This window comes from Pleurodeles waltl, chromosome 11, assembly GCF_031143425.1.
Source record: "Pleurodeles waltl isolate 20211129_DDA chromosome 11, aPleWal1.hap1.20221129, whole genome shotgun sequence".
In the NCBI taxonomy this organism is placed as follows: Eukaryota; Metazoa; Chordata; class Amphibia; order Caudata; family Salamandridae; genus Pleurodeles; species Pleurodeles waltl.
The window spans coordinates 817,842,804-817,860,514 of record NC_090450.1 but is presented as its reverse complement, the minus strand read 5'-3'; the positions used below and the strand labels follow the sequence as shown (position 1 = coordinate 817,860,514).

At 43.4% G+C, this 17,711-nt stretch overlaps 1 long non-coding RNA gene across 2 annotated transcripts in view; it reads right to left on the bottom strand.

Annotated features, from left to right (window-relative positions):
• The window catches only part of LOC138266161 (uncharacterized), a 110,049-nt gene that overhangs the window by 69,409 nt on the left and 22,929 nt on the right, over nucleotides 1-17,711 (bottom strand). For both annotated transcript variants that reach the window (XR_011199476.1, XR_011199477.1), the window contains exon 2: nucleotides 8,461-8,531. This is a non-coding gene — a long non-coding RNA (uncharacterized lncRNA). The remainder of the gene's footprint in view (nucleotides 1-8,460; nucleotides 8,532-17,711) is intronic.

Below are 17,711 nucleotides of genomic sequence, written 5' to 3'. Positions count from 1 at the left end.
AGTAAGTAGAGGAAAAGGAAGTGAATGCCATCATGCCACAGCCACACAGAGTACACCAATAGTCATAGAAATGTTAATCTGCACTGTCTCACCTGTGTGTCATTGGAAGTATTGACGGATAACTGATGTTCTGTTGTCCTCATCCGCAGCCTCTTCATCCTCACTGTCAGCAGGGTCTACTGCATCCACAGGGGCACCTCCAGTCTCCTCCTGCAGAAAAGGTACATGGCGTCTGAGGGCCATGTTGTGCAACATGCAGCCTGCCACTACTGTCTGGCAGACCTTCTCGAGTGAGTAGCACAGGGATCCACCTGTTTGATGGAGGCACCTGAACCTGGCCTTCAAGAGGCTGAAGGTCCTTCATCCATGTGCCTCATTATAACGTTCTTCAGCCCTTGTCCTGGCATTCCTCACAGGAGTCAGTAGCCACGATAGGTTTGGGTAGCCAGAGTCGCCTGCAAGTATTGAGGGACAACTTTTAGCTGAACACACTCCTATGGGGTTGACACCAGAGGCATACACTAACATACAGTGGGTGGGGACCAAGGCTCACCTATTAGTCACACTATGTGCCTCTGTAGTTGGCTCATCACATTTGGGATGCTGCTATTCCTCAGAACAAAGGCTTCATGCACCAACCCAGGATACTTAGCATTGACGTGGGAGATGTACTGGTCCACTAGGCACACCATCTGCACATTCATTGAGTGGAAACTCTTACGATTCCTGAACACCTGTTCATTCTGGCATGGGGGGGTCCATCGCAATGTGTCCCATCAATCGCACCAATAATATTGAGGATATGTCCCATTGCATAGAATCCGGCCTTCACATTGGCCAAATCTTCCTCCTGGGGGAAAGCTATGTAGCTGCACATGTGTTTTACCAGGGCAGACAAAACTCTTGCCAGCACGACTGAAAACATTGGCTGTGACCTTCCTGCTGCCAAGCCTACTGTCACTTGGAAAGAACCGGTTGCCAGGAAATGGAGCACTGAAAGAACTTGCACAAGAGGGGGGATTTCAGTGGGATGACGGATAGCTGATATCAGGTCAGGCTCCAACTGGGCACACAGCTCTGTGATTGTGGCCCTGTCCAGTCCATATGTGAGTATTGTAAGTCTGTCGTCCAGTGTAGCCAAGTCCACCAGAGGTCTGTACACGGGGGTATGTCTCCACCTCCTATTCAATCCCAGCAGTAGGTATCTAAGGGACACAAGAGTGAGTAGGGTGTCACAATTGGAACAACAAAACCACAACTGCAGTCCACATGGTGCACTTATGTATTGGGACAGTGTAAATGGCAAAGTATGTGCCAATCTTGATGCAGTAATTGTCGATAGGCCCATTCCCCCCACTTAAAATGGCGACTGCCTGTCCTGTATGGAGGGACAGGTGGAAGTGAGGTAATTCCGCAGACGTTGGGCATCGTGGTGGAAGGCGGTCTTGCACTTCTGTGAAATTCCACATTGGATAATATCTCTGTAGGGCAATCAACCATTGTGAATGCTATCCAGGGGCTGGCATCTCAGATGCAGCAATGCAGTGCATTCCTGGAGAGCATTCACGGTGGATTGGCGGCCCAACAGAGATCGATTCAGGCTCTGGTCTCCTCTCTGATGGCAGCCTTTGTCCCTGTTTCTACCGTTCCCCCCTCCAACTACCACTTCCCAGTCTCATTCTCCTCAACCCTAACCCATCCAAGGCACACATACAGACGAGCATGCACACATGACAACACCCAAGAGTGGCACAGGCAAACACAAGCACAAGCCCCACACTGCATCCCACAAGCACCCACGCAAACATACAGTTGCAGACACAACAACATCCACTGCCTCCACTGTCTACCCCTCCTCCTCTTCCTCCGCCTTCCTCCCAGTCACGTCCACACTCACACCTGCATGCACTACATCAACATCCACCAACAGCATCACCACACCAAGCAGCACACCCACCTCACTAGCAGACACCTCCACAACACCCATCCATATGTTCCCTGTGTCCTCTCCCACAGTGTCTGTCCCCCCTCCTAAAGGACACAAACACTCAGACACCCAACAGCCATCCACCTCGCACACACACTGCCCATGCACCTGCATCCAAGTCCACCAGACGTACACCTCCAACAGCCATTCCCTCAACCTCCACTCCCATCCCTCCTCCCGCCCCACTGTCCCTAAGAAGCTTTTCCTTGCCCAACTTGACTTCTTCCCTCCCTTTCCCCCCGTCCTGCCCATAGAACCAGGGTGCCAACCAGCCAGCCCAGCACTTCAGCCAAACAATCCATGGGGACAGTGGAGGCACCTCCTAGTCGTGGAGGCAGGACTGTGAGGAATTCCAGTTCAACAGCCAGAAAGGGGAAGGAGCCCACAACACCTACAGCCAGGAAGGGGAAGGAGCCCACAACACCTACAGCCAGGAAGAAGGAGCCCACAACACCTACAGCCAGGAAGGGAAAGGAGCCCACAACACGTACAGCCAGAAAGGGGATGGAGACCACAACACCTACAGCCAGGAAGGGGAAGGTGCCCGCACCTCCTGCCATGGATGGACTGAAGCCCTCAACTCCATCAGAGGCTGGGAGGGTGAAACTACCACCACCACGCCACCACCTGTGGTCATGGATCCCTCACCGCCAGCTGAGGCAGGCCAGGAAGCACCATCACCTGTTGCCACAGAGCAGCCCTCACCACCAGCTGAGGCAGTGCAGCTATCACTTCCAGCAGAAGCAGGCCAGGAGGCACCATCACCTGTCGCCACAGAGCAGCCCTCATCACCAGTTGAGGCAGTGCAGCTACCACTGCAAGCAGAGGCAGACCAGGAGGCACCATCACCTGTTGCCACAGAGCAGCCCTCACCACCAGCTGAGGCAGTGCAGCTATCACTACCAGCGGAGGACATGTAGGCCATCCTCCAGGGACTGCTGCACAAGGGGCCCCCTCCTAAAGCAATGGGCATGTTCCCCAACTAAGAGACTGTGACCTTGCGCTCCCCAGCAAAGATAAATGGGCACGATACCCCCTCCAGAACCAGTGGGCATGTTCCCTAGCTCAGAGACTGTGACCTTGCACTCCCCAGCAAAGACACCTGGGCATGGAGCCCCCTCCAGAACCAGTGGGAATGTTCTGCAGCTCAGAAACTGTGACCTTGCATTCCCCAGCAAAGACAAATGGGCATGGAGCCCCCTCCAGAACCAGTGGGAAAGTTTCTGTATTCGGCTAAGGTGCCCCCATCCACCTGAGGTGCCTGCCCACTTGCAAAATTATGCCCCTGCAGTGTTCTCTCCGGATGATATCAAGATACACATTGGGCCTTGGACTGTGCCCTGTGGCTTTGTGTGCCCTTATGACTTTGGACTGGACATTGGCCCTTTGTGAACATTTGTATATCGTCGGTTCGTTTGGTGGGTTTTGCTATGCTAATACAATTTTCTGTACATCCGTACTCTGGTCCTTGTGTTATTCTGCCATGTGTGGTGTGCCATTGGTTTACGTCTGCAGCTGGTTGTCTGTATGGTGTGTGTGTGTGGGGTGTGTGTTGTGTGTGTGTCACTTTAATTTTCCTCCCTCCCTCCCTTATGTGCTAGGTGCCTGTACTCACCGTCGGCGGCGGCGCTGGTGTTCCAGGTGGAGTAGAACGTAGAAGATCATCGGGAAGACTTGCAGTTCAAGTTCCATGTCGTCGTTGTTCTTCCATGTGTCTCCGATGGTGAGTCCTTTATCTTCTGTTTCCGCCAGGCTATTGATGGCATTGGTACCGTCCTGGAAAAGGTGGCGGATTTGTGTGTCTTAACATGGTGGGCGGTACTTTGTCTTCTGCCTGGCTGTTGTTGGCTACCGCCGTGGTGAGTTTTGTTTCCGTCCTGGCGGTTGGTGTGATACATTGGCTGTCTATGGGAGTTCTCACCGCCATGGTCATAATTTGGCAGTACTTACCGCCGGCCTGTTGGCGATATTATCGCCACTTTATCACTCACGGCCAGAGTCTTAACCCCTTCGCTGCCAGGCCTTTTCCCCCCTCCTGTGCCAGGCCTTTTTTTGCCTATTTGGAATAGTTCTCGCTTAGGCCCTCATAACTTTTTGTCCACATAAGCTACCCACGCCAAATTTGCGTCCTTTTTTTCCAAACATCCTAGGGATTCTACAGATACCCAGACTTTGTGAGTTCCCCTGAAGGAGGCCAAGAAATAAGACAAAATACAGTGAAAATTTAGTTTTTTTCAAAAAAATGGGAAAAGGGGGCAGCAGAAGAAGGCTTGTGGTTTTTTCCCTGAAAATGGCATCAACAAAGGGTTTGCGGTGCTGAAATCATAAGCTTCCCAGCTTTCAGGAACAGGCAGACTTGAATCAGAAAACCCAATTTTTCAACACAATTTTGGCATTTTACTGGGACATACCCCTTTTGTACTATTTTTTGTGCTTTCAGCCTCCTTCCAGTCAGTGACCGAAATTGGCGTGAAACCAATGCTGGATCCCAGAAACCTAAACATTTCTGAAAAGAAGACAAAATTCTGAATTCAGCAAGGGGTAATTTGTGTAGATCCTACAAGGGTTTTCTACAGAAAATAACAACTGAAAAAAAAAAAAATTGAGGTGAAAAAAACAGCAATTTTTCTCTACGTTTTATTCTGTAACTTTTTCCTGCAATGTCAGATTTTTTAAAGCAATATACTGTTACGTCTGCTGGACTCTTCTGGTTGCGGGGATATATAGGGCTTGTAGGTTCATCAAGAGCCCTAGGTACCCAGAGCCAATAAATGAGCTGCACCCTTCAGTAGTTTTTCCTTCTATACCGGGTATACAGCAATTCATTTGCTGAAATATAAAGAGTGAAAAATAGCAATCAAGAAAACCTTTGTATTTCCAAAATGGTCACAAGATAAGGTATTGAGGAGCAGTGGATTTGCACATTTCTGAATTCCGGGGTGCACATACTAGCATATGAATTACAGGGCATTTCTCAAATAGACGTCATTTTTACACACTCTCTTATATTTGGAAGGAAAAAATTTAGAGAAAGACAAGGGGCAATAACACTTGTTTTGCTATTTTATGTTCCCCCAAGTCTCCCGATAAAAATGATACCTCACTTGTGTGGGTAGGCCTAGCGCCCGCGACAGGAAATGCCCAAAAACACAACGTGGACACATCCCATTTTTTGACAGAAAACAGAGGTGTTTTTGCAAAGTGCCTACCTGTAGATTTTGGCCTCTAGCTCAGCTGGCACATAGGGAAACCTACCAAACCTGTGCATTTTCTAAAACTAGAGACCTAGGGGAATCCAAGATGGGGTGACTTGTGGGGCTCTGACCAGGTTCTGTTACCCAGAATCCTTTGCAAACCTCAAAATGTGGCTAAAAAAACACATTTTCCTCACATTTCGGTGACAGAAAGTTCTGGAATCTGAGAGAAGCCACAAATTACCTTCCACCCAGCGTTCCCCCAAGTCTCCCGATAAAAATGGTACCTCACTTGTGTGGGTAGGCCTAGCGCCCACGAAAGGAAATGCCCAAAAACACAACGTGGACACATCAAAATTATCAAATACAAAACTACCTGTTTTTGCAGGGGGCGCCTGAGTATTTGGGCCTGGGCTCAGCAGCCTTCTAGGGAAACCTACCAAACCCAGAGATTTCTGAAAACTAGACACCGAGGGAGTCCAGTGAGGTGTGACTTGCGTGGATCCCCCAATGTTTTCTTTCCCAGAATTCTCAGCAAACCTGAAATTTAGCTAAAAAATCACATTTTTCCCACGTTTCTGTGTGGGATCACCGCACTGGGACACATTTCATAGCACCGAATGTTCCCCTCGGTCTCCCGGTAAAAATTATACCTCATTTGTGTAGGTGGGCCAAGTGCTTGTGAAAGGGAAGAGCCAAAAACATGTCGATATTGAGGGGGAACAAAGGGGGTCCAAAAGGGCAGTTTGCAAAAAAAAATTTTTAGGTTGACAAGTGCAGCAGAATTTTTATCGGTATAGATGAGACAATGCTGGGTGGTGGGAATTTTGTGGATTTCTGCAGATTCCGGAAGGTTCCATCACATAAACGTGGGAAAAATGTGTGATTTCCAGCAAAGTTGGAGGTTTGCAGGGGATTGTGGGTACAAAAATGGTGCATGTGAAACACACCAGTCTGGAATCACCCAGATGTTTAGTTTTCAGATGTGTCCAGGTCTTGTGGATTTTTCTACGTGGCAGCATCCCAAAGTCCATAAAGTGCAGCCCTCACCATTCCAAGTGGGACGATTTTGAGAGTAAGCCAAGTTCTCATGGCCCAAATGTAAAACTAAAACCCAAAATAATCAAATGCCTTCTTGCTTGCTGTGTGATAAGATGTTGTAGAGTGCGGGGGAGAGCTGAAAGACTGTTACCCCCTTCAGTTGAGGAGGGGGCGTAACCAGGCCCATACTGGTTGGTAGCCACCACCCCAATATTTTTTTTTATTTTTTTTAATTCCTTGGCATCTAGTAGACTTTCTGCCCCCCCTGGGGTGTGGATCAGGGGTAATTGCCCCATCTGCCCACTAGTTGGCAGAACAACTTTGGCCCCATTTATTTGGGGTGGGGGTATGGCCATACCTCCACCCTCTTATTTTTGGAAAAATACTTCCCTGGCCTCTGGTATGCTTTCTGCCCCCCTTTGGGGCAGATGGGCCTTCCAAAAATAGGCCCATCTGCCCCCAATGGGGGGCAGATATGGCCAACAGTAATGTGCTCCCATGTGGAGCGACCCTTACCCAAGGGGCTGCCTCCCTAAAGAAAACACACGCATACACACACACCAATCCCTGGTGCCTAGTTGTTTCTGCCCCCCTTGGGGACAGATTGACCTAAAATCGGCCGATCTGCCCCCAAGGGGGGCAGAAATGGTCTAAATACAATTTGCCCCCCAGGAGAGCAACCCTTGCCTAATGGGTCGCTCCCCATCTCTAAAAAAACAAACACAAACATTTTTTTAGCCCTGGCGCCTAGAGGTTTCTGTCCCCCCTAGGGGCAGATCGGCCTAATAACAATAGGCCGATCTGCCCCCGGGGGGGGGCAGAAATGGCCTAAAATAAATTTGCCCCCCCACCCCCTTGCTTTACAATCCGGCTTTTGAGACGCTGAGAGAGACTTCAAAGGGAAGGAAATTAATTTCCTTCCCTTTGAAGCCTCTCCAGCCTCCTCCACGTGATCGGAAGAGAAATGCTTTGCATTTCTCTTCCAATCACGCTGGAAGCTGAGCTTCCAGCGCAATGGAGGAGGCCTCTGTGATTGTCAGCACGCGATGTGCGCTGACGTCAAGGGGGGTGGAAGGGGAAGGGATTCCCCTTCCATCCACGACCGGGGGGTGTGGGTGGGGGGCCCATGGGGCTAGCGCTCCCCCCAGTTCCCGGGTGCAGGACGAGGTGATCTCGTCCAAGGCACCCGGGAACCGGTGCCTTGGACGAGATCACCTCGTCCAAGGCACCATAGCGGTTAATGAGGGCCAAAGTGTAAACAGAGCACTATTTGAATTATGTGTTTAATTCAGCCAAACACTTATAAATCCTGTTAAAAAAAAAGCATTGTCAAAGCCAATAGGTATTGCCTGTGCAGTATGACTAAATCTAATTTTGAAAAGTACTATTACACAGCCAGGGCTAATGCACTTTTTTAAATTAAAGAGTGCATTAGTGCTGGATGCATCAGAGTCCTTTTTAGGTTGAACGTAAGCGTACGATCTCTTGCATATACTTTAGTATATACTTACACTTATACTCTTTGAGGGCTCTCTGCTTTTTCATTGGTTTGTTTTAGTGTCCTTAAAAATCCTTGTTTGCTAGTGGTCAGTCCTTCCTCTTTGTTCCATCTTGTCCTCAGTTGTACACTCCCCTTGAGCACGGCCCCAAGACCTGTATTGTACCCTTGTACTTGTGACACTGTAGCATCTGCTTAGGGACTTCTTTTTTCTTAGGCTAAGAGCATTTGACCAGAGCGCTGGATGTTTTCAGTAGCTCCAGTCCATTTCTGTGAACAGGGCTGTAAATCATGTTCTTCTCTGGTTGAATGTCCTGTGCTTTCAAAGTATGAGGTCAAGTGTTAGAGGCTGTTTTCTGGGGTGCCTGTTTCTGCCTGCGCCACAGATGTGCAAAGACAATTGTGACCACAGCTATGTTTATATTAGGCGCTGCGGATGCGTAGAGAAAATCACTACCGTTACAACATTTACTGTCTTTTCTTTCACCGTTGCTTGTTAATTTTCACTCCAGATTCTGGGGCGCACATTTTCTTTTTCAAGTAAGATCTCTGTTTTATTAGCTACGCTTTGCATCCCTGCTCATACAGAACGATTAGGGAATGGGTTCATATATGATGCTCTGTACAAACTTATTAACTTAAAAATGACACATAGCCATTAATTCCCGCTCACAGGACAGACAATCCCTGCGCCCAGCAGCACAAGCTTCCACTTATCACCAGTGATCAGCCAGCCTTACCTGATCTGTCCTCGCATCAGAGGCCTGTTCTTCGTTCTGTTCAAGCTGGAGTCAAACGGAACCTCAAAGATCTGCAAGGGAAGCAGAAAAAGTGTAAAAGGTGGCCTGGGACGTAGAAACCATACAGGTCGCAGTTCTTATAATCATGAAGCCAGGGACAGGTTGAGAAATGTACTGATCGGGTTGGAACAGGGTCAATCACATCACCAGCTTAGCTTGAGATGCCTTACAAATGACTTCCCCAACACAACCAGCCTTTCACAGGCGCCTACAGCCCAATTATTCAACAATATTTTTATTCAAATTTATCCAAATGTATTTATTACATGATTACATAACAAGTACAATACAAACACGTGTAAGAATAAAATAATATGTTTACGAAAACTCTCACATTCAATTGTAATACAGCCTCATTTGATGGTCTCTTTAATTCCGATGGGGCTGGTAACTGGAGTTACCATTACCACTGCTGAAAAGAGGCATAGACTCTGGAAGAAATACTGAAGTGCAAAATGAGGAATTACCAGGAAACTTTAGCCCGGTAATTCCTCATTTTTAAGGAGACTTCAGTGTCCCACTCTTGTCTTGTCCCCTCCCTCGGAGTCACTGATCACATGGTATCTGTAGTTCTGGGATGCAATCATCAGGCATTGCTGTTCCTATTTTGCTTCAATGCGCAGCATTATTTCACAGTTGGTAACTTGCCACTTTGACGAGACATCCACTGAATAGGCGAGAGGTGGGTATGGTCCGTTGTGCTAGACCTCTAACGTGAATGTCTCAGTTTGAAACAACTCAGAGATTATGCATTCATGTCTATTCACTACAGGAACTGTGCAGTTTTCTGGCTTGGAAAGCCTCATGTAAGGTGTCGTTCAGACCACCTTTCATCTGTACTTCAGCCTGCAGTATCTGCAGTCGGGGTTTCATGAGGGTCTTCTATTCTGAGAAGACTTCTCCATCCAGAGTCTGTCAGTACCTGGTACATGTAGCATAGGCGGTATTGTCTGTCATGAGCAGGACTGACACCACAAGGGGACAGGTACTTACAAACTTTTTGCAGGGTTTCTCCTGGTAGGGGGTGAATATGTAGGGCAAGGGACCAGACCACCCTTCCCGTTTGACAAGACACTACTTTCTTTATCTTTCTGTATTCAACCATTGAAGTTTATGAATTTGCAAAACTTTCCCCATGTGTGTGCTAGGTGGATGGATGGTTTTCGATATTTAAAATCCAAAAAAGGGGTTAAGGGGCAATATTTTGATTTTTTGCTGCAGGCAGAGGAAGAAGGTAAATGGAAATGCTTTAGTTATATGAAGGGCCACTGGAATTATGTGGCAGAGAAAACCAAATTATGCTGCAGTGTTGACCAATTTATGTGGCAAGAAAAGTCCTGTTATGCATTGACAAGACCAACAGCTCTAACTTAAGCAAATGTGAGACCTATTGCATTGCAAATGTTTGTTTATTATTATTAGACATGCTGCACAGCAGTCATACTGCTCTACAGCATGACTTCAAATCATTGCCAAAGTCAGCACTGCCCATGTTGTACAACAAGAACATAAGGCCATGGTAATGGCAAGACCTATTGGTTGTGCCAATGCTTGTTTCCACATGTCATCGGCAAAAGGTATAATGAGGATGGCAGGCAGTGTGATTTATAGTGTGGATTGTGCACTGTGAACCTCACCTGGCGAATTTCGTTTTTACCTTGGTTAAACCATAACTGACCTTTACCTATTTTTTCAGTGTGTTTTTTTTTTTTTTAAGATGTATTGCATTTACCTTTCCATGTACCAGCTCCACAAAGAAGGCATCTTTGCGAGGACCATAACCGGGCCTCGATTGTATCTGTGGTTTTTTTAAATGACAAATTTTAGAATCTACCATTTTTCTCAAAATATACATTTTGTATTCTTGTTTGTGAATACAAAATGGCAGCCACAAGACTGTGATTTTTCTGAATAACTACAACTTTATTGTGGCAAATGTATTATTGTTTTCCATTGTTTGAGCCAATTTCCCATTCCTCGGTGTAGTTACAGGGCACTCCCTGAGGTTGGGAAACTTTGATAGTGCTTCTTCTTAGCTAAGGATATTTTTCAATGAAGCTAAATGTACGATTTGAACCAAAACTGCAACTTACAAGATTACGGAAAAATATTTTTTTATCATCATTTCAAACAATAACATCCATATGTGATTACTAGAAACTGTGATTTTCTAAATCACAATCGTAAATGTTTAAAATATACAATTCTTAAGCCTTTCAAGCCCACCTGACACCTTTTTAAACAATAATAACGCAAAAACTATTCATTTGACTTGTATCAAATAAAAAAAACACACTTTCTGAGTGATTTTCTAGAAGCATGCCAATTTTAGGGTACTTCAGTTAAGCAGGTTTTGCTGTAGTAGCGAGCACAATTTCTTACAGGATCTAAAATATGAAAACACATCACTTTTGACCACCATTTCACTTTTTTGTCATACTACGGAGCTGCACATAATTTTGCAAAGCATGTGCAAGTTCAGCTCCGTCCATGGGGACCGAAGTCACTGGCAAATCAAAAATGCTATATATCTATAGCTAACCATCTCTCTCTAGATATATATATTACCTACTGGTGATAGCCAGTAGGTATTTATAGTTAGGATTAACTTTTTTTGTTTTGCTAATACTTTTGGCCCCGTTTGACGGATCTTGACAAAAGTTTCAAAAGTAGTGTACATATTACTTTAGCTGCTGTCTGGAAATGTTTGTGGTAATTCATTAGGCAGGTGCCGAGAAAAATGGGGGTCCGAAAACATCCCTTCCCTGTATAATGTCTATGGGGTTTTTGCAAGTTTTAGGCATGGCTACAGCCAGAACCGCTGAACGGAATTACACCAAATTTGGCAGAAAGCTAGCTCTTGGTCTGCAGATTGTTCTTTTTGTAATTTGAGGTACAGCTGTTCAGTAGTTTTGGAGTTTTCAAGGTTTGAAAAATATAGACACCTAGGGATGCAGATCCTTTGCAGATCAGCCCGTGGGGTAACCACGGATCATGTTGAATAAGAAGGTCCTGATTTACTGGCCGCAATTTAGAGAAAAGTTGCAGCTGACATTTTGTTTCTCGGTCAGGCACAGATTTATTATAATTTCCTGTGACATTCAGATACTTACATGCTTGTTTGCTGTTCTAAGCAACACATAAGTTCATGTTACCTTTTTGTATTATTTGTACGTACTGTATTTTATTGTGTTGTTTTGGTTCTGTCTTTTCAAATGGGACACTGTGCACCTTATGTATATCTATATAATTAAAAAAATACAATTTTCGCACACTTTTTTGACCACTTTATTTTTTCCTACAATTTGTTGTAAACAGTTATGTAAACAGCCATTGTTGATCTTTGTTATTCTAATAATGTGTTTATTTTAAAAAGAACCATTTTTTTTCTTAAAATACTTTATGGCCTGGTTCTTGTCTAAAAAAGGCTGCCCTGGTTTTTTGAAAGGAACTTTCTAAAAGTGGCATTTTCCAAATCGTAATGAAAAATCCAACTTTATCATTAAAGACAGTTTGTCAATACAATTTCATAAGTACCAAACATGACATAGCTTCCTGCTCCTAAGAATTACTGCTCATGAAATGTAACAAGGAATCTGTAATTTTACCCTATGGGAGGCAGGACATGTTAAACTTAAAAGTACACATCCAACCTTTTAATTACACAGCACACTGGCCTATGGGCTACCTATGGCCTACTTTAGGGGTGTCTTATATGTAAGAAAGGGGAGTTTATGGTTTGTAAGAGGGTTTAAATGCCCAGTAGACAGGACAATTTTAAACTGCACTCAGGCTGCAATGACAGGCCTGGAACACGTTTTAGAGTATTATTTAAATAGGTGGCACAATGAATCGGGCAGGCCCACTGGTAGCATTGAATTTATAGTCCATGGTATATCATTCTACAAGGGACTTATAAGTAAATTAAGTATGTCAATTAGGTATATGTCAATTAACCCATGTTTAGGGGAGTGAGTGTTTTACTTCACTAATGACCGAGCTGAAACACTCATGCACTGACAAAAATCTCTGGAATGCACTTCTTAGTCCAAAGAAGACATTTATTATTTCACTACACAAGCTTCGTGAAAGGAGATTAGCATGCTGAAAGCACACGTTTAAAAATGGTCACAGCAATGAAATGAAAGAATGTACAAATGCTTTTCCACTGGAATATACACAGCAAATATATGTATCTATATTATAATGCAAAGCAAATAATGAATTAAAAAATATGCATTACCATGAGAAAGGGGCATCACTGCTTCATCTCCCTCCTATTCAGCATCAGATCGCCAGATCCCAGAATCAATGTAGGAGAGAGAGATCAATTATCCTCACGGGAAGGATGGCACACTCCAGCGTCCTGGATGTGCCTGAGATCTGCAAACACTCTCTGTCCCCGGTCCATCTGATCTTGGCCTCTTATACTTTGAACAAACAAGAGAGGAAAAGTCTAGAACCTCCCTCTCCCTGCAGAAGTTTATTTATTCAAAAAATGCTGATTGCTTTAGGCCTGCTTTGAAAATAATACGTCAGGACTTGGTGCCAATTCGAAACAAGACCGTCCCTGCAGTTTGAGTACATTCTTATAAGCCTAAGCCCTTGGTGGAAAAAAACAAGAAGAATAAAGACATGAGCACAGTACAACGTGGAAAACTACTTGCAGCTTTTAACGTGGCAGTGGCTAATGCTAAACTAAAATCAATAGGCAAAATGAAGCTGGTGGGCACTAATGTGATGGTGTAGTGCTAAGCTAAGAGCAATGTGGAGTCAGTGGTCAAAACTCACATATCATTACAGTGAGCACAAGCATTTTCACACTTGTTAGCAGTGGTAAATTGCACAGAGTTCGAAGGCCAACAAAAACAAATTTCAACAAAAAATTGAGGTAAGTAGACAAAACGTTTGGTGGAAGACCACCCTAAGGCTGACAGGTCTAACATCACCCTCAAAGCTCTGGATGTTTTCTAACCCTTCAAACACCATTGTGGCAGCCCGTGGAATCTTGCCATTAAATTCCAGACTGGAATGGGAGGTGGAGAACATGCCAAGATTCCAGATACAGGCGTTAGACTAGGCTTTTTCTTCTGTTTAGGAGTTAGCTTGATTTAGGAATCAAGAAAAGTACTTACATAAATTCTACAGCATGTGGAGGAATCCTTCATTGAAGATACAGCACTGACGACGAACGGGAACACAGAGAAGCCTGGAGCTCGTCCAGGAGAAGATTCTGTTTGACAACATTCAGGCCAGTTGAAGCAGTAACACAAAGCGCTGTCACTGAAGTTGCTGACCTGCATGAAAGAGTCTGCAAGAAGGTCGGCTGTGTAACTTTGTGAAGCCCCGTAAGATGAGATTGGGGATCGTGTGGGTGCCAACTACAAGGAGCAGTGAAATCGTGGGGATTGAGCGTGAGGCAGCTACCAAGCACAAGCCAGCTATCAGTGTGCGAGCCAGTCAGTAGAGCTCTTGGTGCGCACAGTGATTTGGTTCATGTGCACACATTGGATGCAACACAAGTCCACCTAGCAATTAAAATGGGCAGGTGCACAGTATACAATGCAAGACTAATACCTGTACAAGTGGCCATATTGAAAGTACTGGATCCTGTTTTTCAAACATAACCAAATCAAAGCACATTGGTATAAAATTGCAGATGTCACATGACACACTAAGCAACTGTAGTCGGCAGTATAAAACATTTAATACAGTTCAGTTCAGTTTATGGTGGCCATATTAACATTACTTGATTCTGATTTAAAACATAACTAAATCAAAGCACATCAGTATAAATGTGCGGATTAAAAGGCCTGTCAGTGATTCACACAATATATACACATATATGTCATTGAAGGGTGAATGTTGACTATAAGTAATCAGTGATTCACACACTACATTTATATGCCAAGTGTGTATATTCTACATAAAGGAGGAGCACGAACAAAGAGTCAGTGATATCACCGTGAGTCACATTGGAAATTACGATGGGTCACCCTCCATAATAGTTACTTGTGCGATTTTTAAAGGATCAGTGATTCACACACTCAATTGCTTGTTTGAGTATTAAAGGATCAGCGAAGGATCAGTGATTATCACATTTTAAGAAGATTGGATTTTTTTCCCCCACTTCCTCTGTCAAAGACTGAAATAATAATTGAGTGTGTATGAAACATCAATGAAACAATTGGATTTACAATATAAGAAAAAAACAAATGTAGTTGTGGCCAGGCATAAACTGTAAGATGAGATCAACTATCCAATGAATCAAATAATGCATTTGTCAGTGATTTGAGGATATTAGCTGCTAAGTGCAACTATGGATCTTTTAGGGATCAGATGATACAAGATCAGTTAGTGAACATAGTATGTGATTTCAAACTGCAAGAGAAACTTGTTGGTGGAGGATTTAACATTGAGCAATGCAATAGATATGGCTCATCAATTTAAGGAGATGAAATTTTAGATAAAAGAGTTGACACATGAGGCTCAGAAGATGTGCATGTAGTGAATAAAGATTAAGCAGCTAAATCTAGCAAAGCGTTATGCAGAAGCATGGATAGTAAACCTAGGATAATAGATCAGAGCAAGGCAGGAAGGGAAAAAAGGGAATATATGTTTCAAGTGTGGTCAATCTGGTCATTTTGCTAATGATAGAGCATATCTTGCAATTGCACAGATTTTTTGATATTGCAAAGATAAAGGTCACTTTGCCAGAGTATGCAAAAGAAGGAGTTGGAGTAGTTATAATAGCACTGAGTAAAGCAAACAAAGTCAAATCAGAGAGGTCAGGCAGAGTGAAGAGTTAACGCAGGAGGAGTACAGATTTGGAGTCTATAAGGTAATAGAAAGTAAGAATGATACATCATTTTGTGAAGTAGAAATTGGAGGGGTTGGGGTAAAAGTCATGGCGGATTCTGGAGCAGACACACTTTAATTGGTGATGACTTGTGCATTGTTTCCTAATATTAAGCTGTCACCACCTGACATCAAATTGGTTGGATATGGAAACAAACCATAGATGTGATTGGGCATTTTCCATTTTCATTGACTTACAAAGGAAAAACAACTGATACTAAGATATATGTGGACAAAGAAGGGTTGTGCTTATTGGGTTGGCCACAACAAAGGGATCTCATGACTACGCTTGATCCCATCATACTGAGTGACTGTTGAAGTATGAAGACTTGATTGGTCAGGTGTGGGAGGAAAGTTCCATGGAGTGGAAAATGTGTTTCCTAAAGTGTTTTGATCTGAATTGGCCTTGTTAAAACAATTTGTGCAAAAATTATTCTTAAAGAAGGGACATCAGTGAAAGTCCATGAAGATCGTAATGTGCCCATATCAATGAAAAAGGCATTGAAGGAAGAATTGGAAAGATTGTGCAACTTGGGTATAATTGAAGAGATTGAATCTTCTGAATGGCTGTCTCCTGTTGTGGTTGTACATAAATCCAATGAAAAGATAAGGCTGTGTGTGGATTTGAGAAATTTGAACAATTTTGTGTGGGTGGATCATCCTCCGTTACCTAATAATGGAGAAATGTTTGCTAAATTGAAATATACCACAGTGTTTACCACACTAGATCTTTCCAAAGCGCTTCATCAGATTGCACTACATGATGCCAATAAACCATATAAATCGTTCATTATGCCTGAGGGAGCATCTTGGTATAAATAAAAGAGTGAAGTTTGCTATAATTTCAGCATAGCGGTATGTCAGAGACTGATGCACAAATTATTTAAAGACGTTTTAAATGTATTTTCAGGATGATATTTTAGAGTGGGAAAAATCAAAAAAAGGAGCATGCTGAAACTTTGGTGAAAATCTTTACTATTCTGGAGAATAGTGGATCGACCTTAACTAAAGAAGTGTAAATTTCAAAGGTATTCTGTTAATTATTTAGGTCACAATATTACTAAACATGGAATTGCACCTAAGAAAAATTTGGTAAACGCTATTGAAGAAGGACCAGAGCCAAAAGACAAGGACCAGTTAAGATCATTTATGGCTTTGGCGGAATACCATGCCAAATTTATTCTCAATTTTTCTGATAAACAATACATATGAGAGAGGTATTGATAAAGAACCAGAAATGTGAATGGAATGATAATTGTAGTTGTGAGCTCAACAATTAACAAAATGGTATTGCAAGAGCACCGGTGTTGCCATCTTTTCATACCAAATGTAAATCAATGATAACGACGGATGCCAGTAATTTAGGATTGGGTGCTGTTTTAATGCAAGAACAGGATGGAAGAGTGGTAAACACTGCTTTTGCGTCAAGGTCATTGAGGGGGCAGAAAGAAAGTATTCGGCATCAGAAAAAGAAACATTGGCATGCTGCTTAGGAATTGAGTACTTTGGGAAATATAGTTATGGTACCGAATTGGAAATAAGAACAGCCCTTTGTCCTTTGATAATTTGTTTACTACAAGTGGTTGTTGGAGGACTACACCTAAAGTGGCAAGATGACAGTATAAATTGCAGGATTTCCATTTGAAATATATCCCTGGTGCTAGTAATGTACTAGCTGATTGTTTGTCTAGACTACCTGTATCAGATACTGAAGAGTTACAGATTATAGATTATTATATGGAAAATGTGATATTGATATGCAAAATTTCTGAGGGATGTATGGCAGAAGATCAATAGAGTGAGGAAGTGCAAGTGATACAGAAACACAATTATTTTTAAAGTACATTAAGTCCAGTTGGCCAAAGAACAATTATTTGGATGGAAATGTATTATCATATCGGCATGTTGAGCAAGAGTTTTCTGAACAAAATGGCATATTGTTATGAAGTGAATAATTAGTTGTACCAAAGAACTTGATACACAATAGTTTTGAAATGGCTCATGAAGGAAACCTAGGGATGAGCAGCATGAAACGAAGAATCATATGTGACTTTTGGTGGACCAGTGTGGATGGAGAAATTGAAGAGAAGGTGAGATCATGTATAGAATGTGTAACAAGTTATACATCTCAGAAAGAAGTCAGGCATGTTAAAGGACGTATATCAAGGCCCACCAGAGTGTGGCAGGGAGTCACTTTGGATATTGCAGGGCCTATGAGTTTAGCCTAAAGTCAAGTATTTTGTATTGTTTTAACTGATCAGATGTCTCAGTGACATGAGGTGAAAATTGTTGACAAAGTTACATTTAAGAATGTAATTTTATTTTTAAAGGCA